At 35.8% G+C, this 13,995-nt stretch overlaps 2 long non-coding RNA genes across 3 annotated transcripts in view; both read left to right on the top strand.

The window, feature by feature from the left end:
* LOC141567099 (uncharacterized) overlaps positions 1 to 10,224 on the top strand; it is a 231,428-nt gene extending 221,204 nt beyond the window's left edge. The window contains exons 4-5 of the long non-coding RNA XR_016021435.1: positions 7,696 to 7,851; positions 9,868 to 10,224. This is a non-coding gene — a long non-coding RNA (uncharacterized LOC141567099). The remainder of the gene's footprint in view (positions 1 to 7,695; positions 7,852 to 9,867) is intronic.
* Positions 10,225 to 13,018: 2,794 nt separating this feature from the next.
* LOC109444555 (uncharacterized) overlaps positions 13,019 to 13,995 on the top strand; it is a 47,449-nt gene continuing 46,472 nt past the window's right edge. For both annotated transcript variants that reach the window (XR_012489494.2, XR_016021434.1), the window contains exon 1: positions 13,019 to 13,137. This is a non-coding gene — a long non-coding RNA (uncharacterized LOC109444555). The remainder of the gene's footprint in view (positions 13,138 to 13,995) is intronic.

Genomic DNA, 13,995 nt, shown 5'->3' with positions numbered 1-13,995 from the left:
AAATCCAGAGAACTTCCTCTACCCTTAACGCCATGTGAGGATACAGTGAGAAGAGGGCAGTCTGAAACCAGAAAAGGGCTCTCACCGTAATCTGACCATGCCGGCACCAATCTCAAAGTTAAGTCTCAAGAGCTATGAGAAATGAATTTCTGTTGTTTATAAACCTACGCAATCTATGGTACTTTGTTATAGTAGCCCAAACTGACTAAGACGGACTTGAGTTAAATTTAAGTAGAAGTTGACAGAAACTATTGAGGCAGATGATTACATCCCATAAATTCCAATGGCTGAAGCTTTGTGAAATAAAAGAGGCTCAAAGAAAGAAGAATCATGATATATCATTCAGTAAAATGTGTGGATGTTGGGTGATCTGTGTGTTTGTGTCACATATCATCCCAAGGGAAATCAGTCGTTTCTTTTGGTTCCTAAACTATTTCTGGATGAAGCAAAGCAATACAACCTCCTTCCTAAATGAATCGTCACAGATTAAATATAATCATGTTGTTTTACAGTAGGAAGGTCATTTGTAATCTTATTTTCAAACCATTGCTCATGGCTATATGGACCAATTTAAACACATGCTGTGAGCTCACTTTTCTGTATTGTACGTTAACATTTATCACATATATAAAATATTATCTATTATATTGCTTTTAAGTCAGGCAAAATAGTGAGGATCAATTTGGTCTTGATCACTTTCCTTTAAAAATTGTAGAAATGGTGAAATTGATAAAAATATGATATAAATTTAACAAAATTTTCTATAGAAGGAAGTGTCTGTTGTGGACCATGATCACAAATAACTGGTCCAATAAACCCTGATTCTTCTATTTATATAATTTTGTACATGACCCTGAATTAGGAAATTGTAGGGACACAAGAGTTAATCAGGCTTCCCCCCTGGCCAGCTGGTGACCTTGACTGGCGGAGCCTGCCAGTCCGATAAGGTAGAAGGTCGCGCAATCGCTGTCCATCCTGAAGATGTTGGTTGTGTATACCCTCATGTAAACACCATTGGCTGTAAGCCACCTTTGTCTCGGTGGGGTATAAAGGGCACAGCCATTTTAGGGGGGACGGAGGGAGAGCAGGCTGGCGCAGAGACAAAGAGGCAGAAGCAGAGACTTGGCAGAGATCGTGGGCCGTGCCTTATGTGCTGTGTTGCTGACTGTGACCAACAACGGGCCTATGGGGCCTGTGACCAAAAGGTGGCTGCTGTGGGCTGCTGAGAAGCAGGCTGCTGTGAGTTATGAGGCTGCTGCTAGCTGCAGGCTGTAACCTGAGAACGTCCAGCTGTATACAGCAGTAAAAACTCCTGGCTGTATCCCAGGAGGCATGTGAATAAAGTACGTCTACTTTGCCTTGGGCTCCACGCATCTTCTTCTGGCTCCCCGATACTCAGACACCTTACCGCCGGGATGCCATCCACTCGGACATTGACCTGACAGAAATATACCCAGGCTTCTAATAAAAGTATAGAATTGGACCATTATTTTTTAGTATAGGTTATCATAATCTAACTCTATACTTTTTATAATAATGATGCTGATATATCATTTGTTAATTGTCTGATATCTATCAAATTATGAGATGTATCACTTCTGTTTATAAATTAGTGCATTAAACATACAAAAAAAGTTATGTGCATTTATAATCAAGGGTCATAAAAGCCTCAAAGGGCAAGGAGATGGGTGTGTAGATACAGGTATTTGTGCAGCAGTATGATAAGCAGTGGGGTGGAATAAGAAAACTATTGTTGATTGGATAGCTTCTGTGTTCTAAGCACTGTTATGGATATTTTAAATTCATTTATTTATTCTTTGGATACTTTTCACTAATTATATTTGAGGCGTCAATCCACCCAAATATAGCAACATTTTGTCATGAAAAACATCTGAATTGGTCCACTTGGTGGTATTAAAAACAATTCACATTTCATCTTTTGGCAATGCCGTTAGTTTTTGAAGTTAGTATAAATGAGTCTAAATGCTGCTTAGCTATAAACAAATCTTTTAGTCCCAGAAGGAGACTGAAATTAGCATATCTAGTAAACATCCTTATTTAAAAAACAAAACTATTTTTGTTTGTGCCTTTTAGATAAAAATGTGACTGTGTGTATACTCACACAAATTTAGCACAGTATATTAAAATTGATACCTAATATGATATCAAATGTAGTATTTACAGAGGTGGATTAGTCTGTTAGAGCAGCCATAGCATAATACCACAGACTGGGTGGCTTAAATAACAGAAGTTTATTTTCTCCTATTTCTGGAAGCTGGAAGTCCGAGATCAAGGTACCAGCTGACTCATTTTCTGGTAAGGGCTCTCTTTCTGGCTTGCAAATGGCTGCTTTCTCTCTATGTCACATGGCTTCGTCTCTTTGTGCATGTAGAGAGAGATATCTCTGGAATCTCTTCCTCTTCTTACCAGGACACCAACTCTGCTGGATTAGGGCCCCACCTTTAGGGCCTCATTTTACTTTAATTACTTACTAAAGGTCATAGCTCCAAATGTAGTCATACATTAACTCTTTGAGTATTGCCGAACTCTCAGCACATAACTCTCTCAAAATCCCTGCACTAAGAGACTTGACTAAAGTGTATCATGGCTTCTAGCAGCATAATCCATGTCCCTAGTATTACCTCAGAGCTCCCATTAATATACCTGCCTGCAAAAACTCATTGTTGCCCAGCAAATTTACTTTTGTTCTAGCCAACACCGGAGGACAGGCCCCTGACCCCCTTTCTTAGAACATTTGCTAAAAAGGGCTTACAATGCTGAATACGTATCTCTTACAACACGTGTCTTTTTCAAGGACCCAAAAGCCATTCCTTTGAAATACCATCATCAGAAAGAATAGAACCAATGTCTTCCAGTCTTTGTAGGAAGATAGAATCCTAATTTCAATAACTGCCAGCTCACAGACACAGCTGATCTAATTGCATTTACATTAGCAACCATTAGTAATTTTTTACTTCTCTAACCCTACTGAAACCCTAATCTCTCCCCTCCTTCCATATTCCTTGAAAGCATCTAATCACTTTTGCACAAATGAAACAGAGCTCAGTTCTTTCCCTTACTGTCCGTAGTTCTCGAATAAAACCTGTTTCACCACTTTGGTGTCTGTCATGTTTATCTTTGACAACTTCAGCATATGAACTTAGGGGGTCATAATTCAGTCCATAACAAGGAGGTAGCATTAAAACTACAAATAGGTGAATGTAGATGAATACAACAGGTAAGTATGCTTTCTCGTTTTTCTAGGAAGAAGAATTGTCAATTGTTTCCTGCCTCCTCTATCGTTGCCTAGAGTGAATTTCTGCCAGTATTTGCCATCAGTCAACTCAACACTCTACTTACCTTTCTGAGTGATGACTTCTCTGCAGTTGGTGTTGGCCAATTAATCTAGGTAACTAGGTGCCATGGAAGCATCTAATTCCTTGGAAACTAAAGGAGCACAATCTTTTCCTCATTACCCAGGTCACATGATCATGATAATGGCAACTCGGAAGCTGAAGGAAGCTAACTCTAAGAGGGAGATTAGCATGAAGAAGCTTGAGTGGGGAATACTTTTAGAAGGAAGTGGGAGTGGCAGGAGGGAGAAGCTGAGCTGCAACAGTCTCAATGGAGGTCTCTACTGATGCCACAGGGAGCCCTGGAGCTAGGATGACCCTTTCATATTGTGCTGAGTTAGAACAAAGGGAAAGACCCATGTCTGTCACTGTATGCAGACCACTTCAGTTAGGGAGAGTGTGGCTTTCTTCAGCTAAGCAATCCCCAGAGGGGCTGTCAGCTAAGGCTTTCTATTACCAACACTCCCCACATCTGGGAGAAGTCCTTCATTCCTGAAGGGGAATGTCCGTGGTGTGTTACAACATGCACGACAATGCCCAATAACAGATCCCTTTTTGAGAAATTAAATATTGAGCTAATAATACAAGAAAAGACAGAATGGTCAGTATTCATTCATCCTGGTGACAAAATGGCTAGATTTCACAAATCTAATATTCACCAAAAGAAGCCAGAGTCAAAAGAGTACACACCTTATAATTCTGTTTTCCCAAGATTTAAAAATCAACTGGCAAAATCAATATATGAGTGTTAGAAGTCAGAATTATATTTACATTTTTTAATTAGTAGAATTTTTATCATTAATTTGTTAATTTTGGTTGTTATTTATAATTATAAAGAGCTTTAAGTCCAAAAAAATCTATACCTAGTTTTAAATGTGTATATGTAATTCAGCAATATAATATATTAAATTATACTTATTAAATATGTATATATTTATAACATATATTTATAAAGTTAATAAAAATTGGAGGTTTGTAAAAATTTTTATTCAAGAAAAGTCCATCAGTTTTTCAAGCTTTTAAAATACTGTTTTGTACAAATTCAGTTGGTAGAAGCCAATGTTTGGACACAAAGGTATAAGCAGGTAGGAAAAATGGAAGCTTGATTACCTGGGATAAAAGGCAAAATGTGGAATCAGAATGGAGGGACCTGAGGTAAACACTGGAAAGAACAATACTAACTAATAGAAACAGGAAACTAAAAACACAGAGCTGTCATATGAGGTTTGGGGATGATTTTTCACATATAATAATACTAGTATAGTATTACTACTACTAATAATACTACTACTACTACTAATAATAGTAATAATAACTGTGGTATATGGAGCACTTCAGACATCTGGCCCATGCAGTTGAAAAACATTATCTAAAATGTTCAGAACAAAGAAGCTGATATTTTCATCTGAAGTTTTACTGAAGCAGGCAGTGATGCTCAGAGTGGTTAAGTAATATGCCCAAAGTCACGTAACAAAGCATTTGAGGCAAGATTCAACTCGTCTGTTCCAGAAAGTTTCTGTTCCCTATATTATCTAATAATGGACTAAAAGTGATTTAAAATATATGCGTACACATTAGATATTTTTTTTTGTATATAGAAATGTATTTAGCCACAACAGCTGTGACACAAACCATGAGGAATAGATCCCTCAAATTAGAGATAATCTAGGAGAAGCCATTCAATTCCAAGGCCATTCTGTACATACTTTTGTTTCCTTTTTCCTCATTCTAATCAGCAGGGAATTTACTTGGAAGCAAAAACCTTGGTTTCTTAACTATTATTACCCACCTGAAGTCATCACTTCTGTTTATTACATCATAATCAACTCTACTTGCCACCAATTGTACATTCCCAAAGAGGAAATTATGATTTCAAGTGAAGACAATGAAGCAGGAACAGATGTGATGCTAAAAGAGAGACATTCTATTATCCTGAACTCTACTCCATAATGAAGAACAAGGGAAAAGAGATCAGAAGGTATTGTCATATTTCAAAATAGAGTCTGTTCTAGTATCAGGTTTACATTTAACCAGAAAGATATGCTGAAATTTCCACGTACCAGTCGTAGTACTTTATGCTTGACACTTCATGTACTAGGGAAACTGCAAAAAATTAGAAAAAAAAAATTACTCTGCAGCATGTTTGGCAAATCTTTGACTGTTGCCTTTGCACCATTTTTCTGTTTTAATTTTCTTTAGGCAGAGCAAGTGACCCTACTTCCAGTTATGACACCTCACTGACTCCCTTATTCTCAAGACATCTGTTGGATTGTACCACCTACCCCTTTAGAGGTCTTCATAAAATCTGTAATACAGAATTGTACACCTGAAATCTATGTAATTTTACTAACAATTGTCACCCCAATAAATTTAATAAATAAAAAAAAATCTGTGTGTCTTTTTAACTCTAGGGAAGGGGAAACTGACAGAATGGGAAACAGGGTAATGTTTCATACGGTTTTTAAAAATGAATATTTGGTCACACCAATTCATTCATAAACGCTGGTCTTAATGTGTGTCAGATATTTGATGGGCTAAAGGTACAGAGATTAAAGACCTGTTTTATAAACTCAAAGCAGCCGTGGTAGAGTGAGGGAGACAAATAAGGTAATGGATAATCATAAATCGGCAGGATCAAAGCTATGACAGAGATATTCACTATGTGCAATGGAAGTTCCTTGTAAATACAGACTAAGAAGCAGATCAGCCTGAAAGAGGAAGACAAAAAATGAGCTAGAACAGTGTATGCAAAGATACAGAGGTAAAATCAAGAATGGTATATTAGAGACAGGGTCAAGTACAGTAGTTGCCCCTTACACATGGTTTCACTTTCTGTCATTTCAGTTACCCAAGTCAACTGCAGTGTGAAAATATTAAACGGAAAGTCCCATAAATAAAAAATTCATAAGTTTTAAATTGTGTGTTATTCTGAGTAGCATGATAAAATCTTGAGCTGTTCTGCCACCCCAGCTAGGACGTGAATCATCCCTTTGTCTAGTGTATACAGGTTGTTTATGCTCCCTGCCCATTTGTCACATAGTAGTAGCCATCTATTAGGTTGGGGCAAAAGTAATTACAGTTTAACAGGTTAAAAATAATTGCAAAAAAAGCAATTGCTTTTGCTCCAACCTAATAGGTTATCAGATTGGCTGTCACAGTATTGCAGTGCTTGTGTTCATGTAAACCTTTTTACTTAATAATGGCCCCAAAGTGCAAGAGAAGTGATGCTATCAGTTCAGATATGCCAAAGAGAAGCCATAAAGTGCTTCTATTTTATTATTAGTTATTGTTTTTAATCTGTTACATGTCTAATTTAGAAATTAAACTTTATCATAGGTGTTGTATATAGGAAAACCAGTATTTATAAGGTTCAGTACTATCTGTGGTTTCAGGCATATATATACGGTTTCTCATATATATATATATATATATATATATATATATATATGAGAGTAAAGGGAGAGAGAGAGAGAGAGAGAGGCTATTGTCTTTGGAAGAGTCAGGTGAAGATAGCAAGGTGGACAAAGCAGGACCAAATGAGTTATTTTTAATCAGTATTAAAATTCACAGACGTTTGTGTTATATCTCGGAAAATCCCTACACTTAATCTGCTGCTGATGTTTTCAAAGCCTTTTGGGAAGCCAGCGAAGATCAACCTGTTTGCTTCTCTGTGAGCTGGCCTGTTATCTTCCTTTCCCAGCTTTGAATACTTTGTGCTATTTTAATGAGAATAGAAACATTCCTTCTGCCATCTCCTTTTCATTTGTCTCTCTTCATCTACCCCTTTCCTATTGGTCTAGTGAGTTCGCTTTAATTGATTCAGGGTCAACTGATTAGTAACATCATTATACCTACAAAATCCCTGGACTGATATACCATCATATCTAAATATTTCGCCCACATCCAGCAAAAAGGGTTGTATGAGGCGTGTGCACCAGCAAACAGGAGTCTTGATGGCCGTCCTAGAATTCTGCCTACCCCATGGACTATCCCACAATGCCTATACCACAGTCTTTTCCACTGTAGGTTCTCAATATATATTTGTCCATTGATCGAGGATATGTATTACCTTTATAACAAAATTATATAAATAATACTTAAAAATTTAATCATGTTGTCTCTCCTCCCTGGGTAAAAGCTCAGCCGGTCATTTAGCACTCTGTATGTCTCTCCCTTTAATCTTTATACATTATAATCACTAGTACTATTTGGATTTTTTCAACATTTTCTCCAGCTTCTGTCAAATGTGGAATTTTTCAATGGTCTGAATAGTCTGGTGCCTACAGGTGATGCAGAACAAGCTTGCTTAGGTTTCTGAGTTTTGTTTTGTTTTGTTTTTCAGAACCTAGAGCTGATCCGTTATAGAAACAACCTCATGACTTTTTTAAGGAAAACAAAGTACTTTACTTACTTTAAATATTTCTTTTGGGGAAGAAATTAAGAACCCATAATGATCTCTAGTTGCAAACATTTCTTGTTTTAGTCTGGGCACTGATGGGTAAGTGTTTTCCTATTTTTAAAAAATATTTATTTACTTGTTTATGTATTGACTGATTTTAGAAACACATGGTAAAAGCAAGTATATGTGAATTCTGCAGAAAATGTGTGCTGACTCTTCAAGTTCCGCTTCCGATTGACAACATGCAACACACAAACCTGCAAAACTTGTCTTGTCTTACTTACAAACATGAAATAAAAGTTATAAACTGTTTATTGTGCATACTGCTTCATATAAGAAAAATATATTGCTACTTGGTTGTATCGGGGAGTTTCAGATACTAAGTATGGATTTTTTTCTCTCATAATAAACATATAAAATAAAAACATAAGCAGATACACAAAGCTTATATTTTATTAAAATCCATAAAAAGGGAATAGGGAAAGGCAATAAAGTTTATATACATCTGTCATGTATAGCTGTAGAATTGTGAATGTGAGTGAAAAAAATCATAGTTGCTCTGACACATTTCCCAAAATTTGGGATATAGAGCATAGCTTCATATGCCCATCTAGTTCAGAGAGCGATGCTAATGTAAAGGGACGGAAACAAGGCATAAAATTGTAACATGGTCCTAGTTAACTATAGGAATACTCAAAAATGAAGTATTACATTTACATTAATGTACATTTCTTAAAGTTGATAATTTATGTTGAATTAAGTTGCTTAAAATAGAAATTTGAATGTTCGCTAACTTATTTTTAATTATGAATTCAGTGTGATAAAAATCTAGTACTGACAATACTGAAGAAATCCTCCAAACATGCACCTTATAAAAAGGTGCTGGGATTTATAAAGGACAAGTAAACCAAACTGAGTTAATTTCTTCTGTTGATGGAATTAGCACATGACAGTGGGAAGGACTATGTTATATACAGAAGGCACCGAAAAAAAAATGTACATACATTTTAAGAGAGGAAAAAAACTGTATTAAAATTCCGCCGATGGTAACCACTTTGAGCACCTTTTGTACCTGCAGAATTCAAATGTGACTTGTATTCAACTTTTGTTACCAGTATATATTATTACAATTTTAATATGTTTTTTTTCTTTCTTAAAATATGTATACTTTTTTGTTGTTGTTGGCACCCTCTGTGTTTTGAATTTGAATCTGTGAAGTTTCTTAATACAGGGTTCAAGATATTTTGACTTACAAAAATTGATGCAAATTTGGCTAATTTTTTTTTCTTCATTTTTTCACTTGGGCAAGCAACTCAATACCAAGATTGTTTCATGAGACAAATGGGATTGCATTTAACATGAGTTGTGTTCTATTAGCAATGAACTGCATGGGAGAATAAAGGAGACATCCACAGATTGATAATATATTGAAAGATACCATACATTGGAGATAAAATCATACCAGAGACATGAGCAAGGACAGGCAAATTGGGAGTCAGCTTCGAGAGAGCACTTTGTTCTGACAGTGGCAAATTAGTTTGAATCAAGGGTTTGAGTCTTAAAGAAAGAGTGCTTTAAATATCATCACAAATACCACTCTTCCTCCTTTTTGTTACCTAGTTTGGCCTTCTCCTCCACAATTCTCTTTATTCCTACAAGATTTGCACTTTGTTTTATAATTGATTTCTGCAAAGGACTATTAAGCCCTAAGTACACATCAAATTAGGTGGTTCTTTTTAAATAAAAATACTGGCTACCTAAACACAGTATGTATAATACTTGCTTCTTGCTAATATTATTTTCTTCTCATTAATTAGAGTCTTGGATGACTCATCTACATTCACACACATACACACACACACACACAGACACACACACACACCAAATACACAAGCACACAAATGATCCCAAACCTGCTTTTAACCTGGAAATTGAAAAAGTCATAATTGTTTGGTTGGCAGGATTTTTTTATTTTATTTTAAATCCCCATTACAATTGTTATTTTGCTGTCACATAGGCAGCTATCAACCACTATTTCTTGTGCCAAAGTCCAACAAATGAGAAGAAAAATGGAAGGCAATATTTTGGTGATGTCCTTGGGTTTTTCCTTTGCAGCAAAATAGGAGGGAATGGCCGAAGATAGTTATACTCATCTTGCTGGATTTACACAGTATTATATGATTTCATGATGAACCGTGGTGCAACATGTGGAAAGCATACAAAAAGATTAAATAAATAAACCTGAAGGAGAGGAAGGAATCACTCTCTTTCTTAGGAACAAAGCAAGGACTTACAGGCTAATGGTAAGAGAAAGAAGAATTTACTCTGAAAATAGCAGAAATTGATCTGACCACAGTGATAACTTGTCAATGAAAGAAACTGAAAATTCCTTCAATAGTGTTATCCCTAGTGCATTTTTAAACCAGAGTGGAAAGCATACAACAATGTATATTAATACGAACAAAAATAAGCAGGCAGAAGATAGAGTGAGAAACCTCTTAGGTCATTTTCATTATTATTCATCAGTTCTTAAAAATGCATTTGATATCTTAAGAGGTCTTGGAGTTTATAAACACATTGTTCTGCAGTGTTCTAAGCCAAAAAATAATAAAATAAAAAATATCTTGAAAATATCTAATTGTGCCCTGAGAGCAATTTTAACCATTTTCTCAGCACGTTAAACATTTAGAAATGTCTTATGATGCAAATTAATAGAGTATCTTAAGATTTATGTGGCAGTAAGAAATTCCTGGTTCCAGAAACATAAGCCTTACACTTAGCACTTAAAGCTTTTAAAGACCTCATTTCCAAGTTACATTCTGAGAGCATCTTACCATAGCCTATGTTGTTACCAAATGACAACAACAACTCTAGTCTCTTCTCTGCTGATATACCACATGTTTTCAGGGCTCCGTGCAATTGTTAACATGCTTCCACATATCCAGCCACAACCCCACTCACATCCCAAACATTCTCCAACATCCTATTCATTACTCCCCTATGTAAGTTCCCAAAGACCTTTGTTAATGTCTCTTTTCTAGTATGTTCCGTTTTGTGTTTTAATTATTTGTGCATGCACTTTATTTCCTCCATAACCGTAGTTCCCCAAACCTAAACCTTCAGCCCTGAGGGAGAAACGGAATTATTGAAGGGGCCCATAAATTTATATGTACGTGTGTATTTTTATTTTCAATCAATAGGGTAGTAAAACTGTAGCCATTGTGGTGTGAAGAAATGTAAAATATGCAGTTTAACAAGAGACAACAAATTATGACTTGTGGGCCAAATTCAGCCTACTGCCTGCATGAGTGAATGAAATTTTATTAGAGCACAGACACACCCATTCATTTATGTATTGTTTATGGTTGCTTTCATGAAATAACAGCAGAATTCAGTGGTTGCAACAGAGACCATATGGCCTACATATATTTATGTAGGCTAAAATATATATTTATGAGGCTAAAATATTTACTCTCTGGCTGCTTACAGAGTAATTTTCGCTACTCCAGGTCTAGAATATAACCATTTTGAGGGCTGTGGTAATATAGTAGATATATTTGCATCACCCCTGTACACAACTTACAGAAAGTTCTCAACCTCTGGAGAATGAATTAAAAAATTATTATATTCCCCCTCAAACATGCTCTTCTTCCTCCTTTATTACCACTCTTGCTTACTGTTATCAACAAATATTCACTTGTTTGAGTTTTAAAATATCAATCTAACTCCCTTCTCTTCCCTGTTCATGTCAATTAATCATGTCTTATTAATTTTGTGTTTATTCAATTAAATTGTCTGGATATTCCCTCCTCAATCTCAGTCCCCACCTTTTCCTCAAATGTGACACTTAATTGAAAGTGTATCCTTTCCATACATGATTTCATATTATCAGGACACATCTTTGCACATATCTGTATTCTTAATACAGAGTAGTATTTTTAATGTTTTTAAGAATTTAATTATATGGTATCATATTGTACCTACATTTTACAATGCAATTTTTTTTTCCTTCCACTCAACATTGTATTTTTGTGAATTATCCATTTTTTGGACATCTTTTCTGATTCATTCATTCTCTGTCCCATCGGAGGACTTGATTATTTATCTATTTCACTACTGATGGATATCCAATCATTCCAAATATTTCTATTACAGATGGCACCAAAATATCTTGACCACATGAACGTGAGTTTCTTTCAAGCCTATACCTAGATGTAGAAATACTGATCATAGGGCATTATATTAGTTTCTTAGTGCTGTTATGACAAATTACTACAAATCTAGTAGCTTTAAACAACACAAAATGTATTGCCTTACAGTTTTGGAGATCAGGGTCCGAAATAGGTTTCACTGAACCATGATCACTGTGTCAGAGGGGCCATACTTTATCCAGAGGCTCAAGGGATAATTAATTTGCTTGCCTTTTCCATCTTATAGAGGCTGCCTACAAGACTTTTCCCTCCATTTTCAATGCCAGCAGAGTAGTATCTTCAAATCTCTCTGACTCTGACCCCTTACTTCTATCATCATATTTCCTTTGGCTGTGACTCTCCTGCCTTCCTCTTAAAAGGATCCTTTTGATTACATTGGCCCACTCAGATAATCCAGGATAATCTCTCTATATCAATATTTTTAACTTAATCACATTGCAAAGTCCCTTTTACCATGTGAAGTAACATTCTGGACATATTCCAGACATTAGGATGTGGCTATCTTTTCAGGGACACTGTTCAGTTTCCCACAAGTATAGACATCATCAAAGTTATTAAATACAATCAATTTCCTCCTCTATGCAGTTGGAGCAATTTAAACACTCTCTTTGGTGTTTCCAAGTCTTCATCAGTGCTTGGCATTGTCAACCTCTCTGGAAGTTATGAAACCTAAACTTATTGGTATTGCTTATAACTTTAAATTCTGTTATAATTTCAAACATACAGAAAAGTTTCAAGAATAGTAAAACTAGCTCATATACCACCTACTCCATTCTCCTAGTCTTTATATTTTACACTATTTGAGACTAAGTTGAAAATGTATGTCCCTTTTTCTCTAAACATTTCAGGGGGTATTTCCTAAGAACATGGATATTCCATCATTTAGCCACAATGTAATTATGCAAATCAGGAAATTTAATGTTGATTCAATATTTTCACATAATTCCCAGTCACTGTTGAAATCCATCATATCCAAAATATCTTTTGTCGCTATAGCAGTTTCGCAAATAACATTATTTTATGCAATGTCCTTCCCTTATAAGGATGATGAGGAAAAAACAGATTGATTCCCGACTGGGGCAACTGTCTGTGTGGAGTTTGCACGTTCTTCCCCATGTCTCCATGGGTTTTCTCCAGCTACTCCAGCTTCCGACCACATCCCAGAGATGTACATGTGAGTTGAAATGGCATGTCTACATTGTCGCAGTCTGAGTGAGTGTGGGTGTGTGTGAGTGTGCCCTATGATGGAAGGGTAACCTGTCCACGTTGTCTTTCTGATTGTGCCCTAATTTCAGTATCCATGGATGACGAATTCCATCATCCATTCTATATTTATTTAAGAAAGAGATTTCCTCTCTTTTCCCATTTATTTACTTATATCCCTTTCAACTCATGTATTTTTATTTTATTCAACGGATTACATTCATTTGTATAGTTTATTTTCATGTTCCAATTTTCCAACATTTGAGTACTTTGAGCCCCCTCAAACTGGCTCAAGGAGTTTTTAACACATTCCCTGAATCACAGGGAGAGGCTCCGGCCAACTGCAAGTGACCCTGAACCGGAATAAATGGGTTGGAATATAATTATCTTACTTGTGTTTATTAATCTTTCTTAAATGAATGTATAGCTCATGCTTATTTCAATGTTTAATATTGGAAGTGTTTGGGTCTTTATTTAGAAGTTTGGTGATGTTTTCGTGACCAGAAATATAAGCACTTAACTCTTGTTTGTATCAATTAGGCTATGATAAAATTGGTTTTGTTACACGAGTGTCATTTTGCTTAAAGTTGCAGTTTCCATCAAGTGAGGACTTACTGTATTTTCCTTTTGGTTCACGATTCAACCCAGGATCACATGTTGTATTTTTTTATTGTTTGTTTGTCGTCTCTTAGTAGACTACTACATCTGGAAAATGTCCTCAGTCTGACATTTGTACATAGTACAGGCCAGTTATTATATAGAATGCTCTTCAGTTTGGGTTTGCCTCATATTTCTTCACAATTCTACTCAGGTTATGTACATTTTTGGC

The sequence above is a fragment of the Rhinolophus sinicus genome, chromosome 5, assembly GCF_057876585.1.
Source record: "Rhinolophus sinicus isolate RSI-liver-muscle chromosome 5, RSI-T2T, whole genome shotgun sequence".
Classification (NCBI taxonomy): domain Eukaryota; kingdom Metazoa; phylum Chordata; class Mammalia; order Chiroptera; family Rhinolophidae; genus Rhinolophus; species Rhinolophus sinicus.
This window is presented reverse-complemented; position numbering and strand designations above follow the sequence as displayed.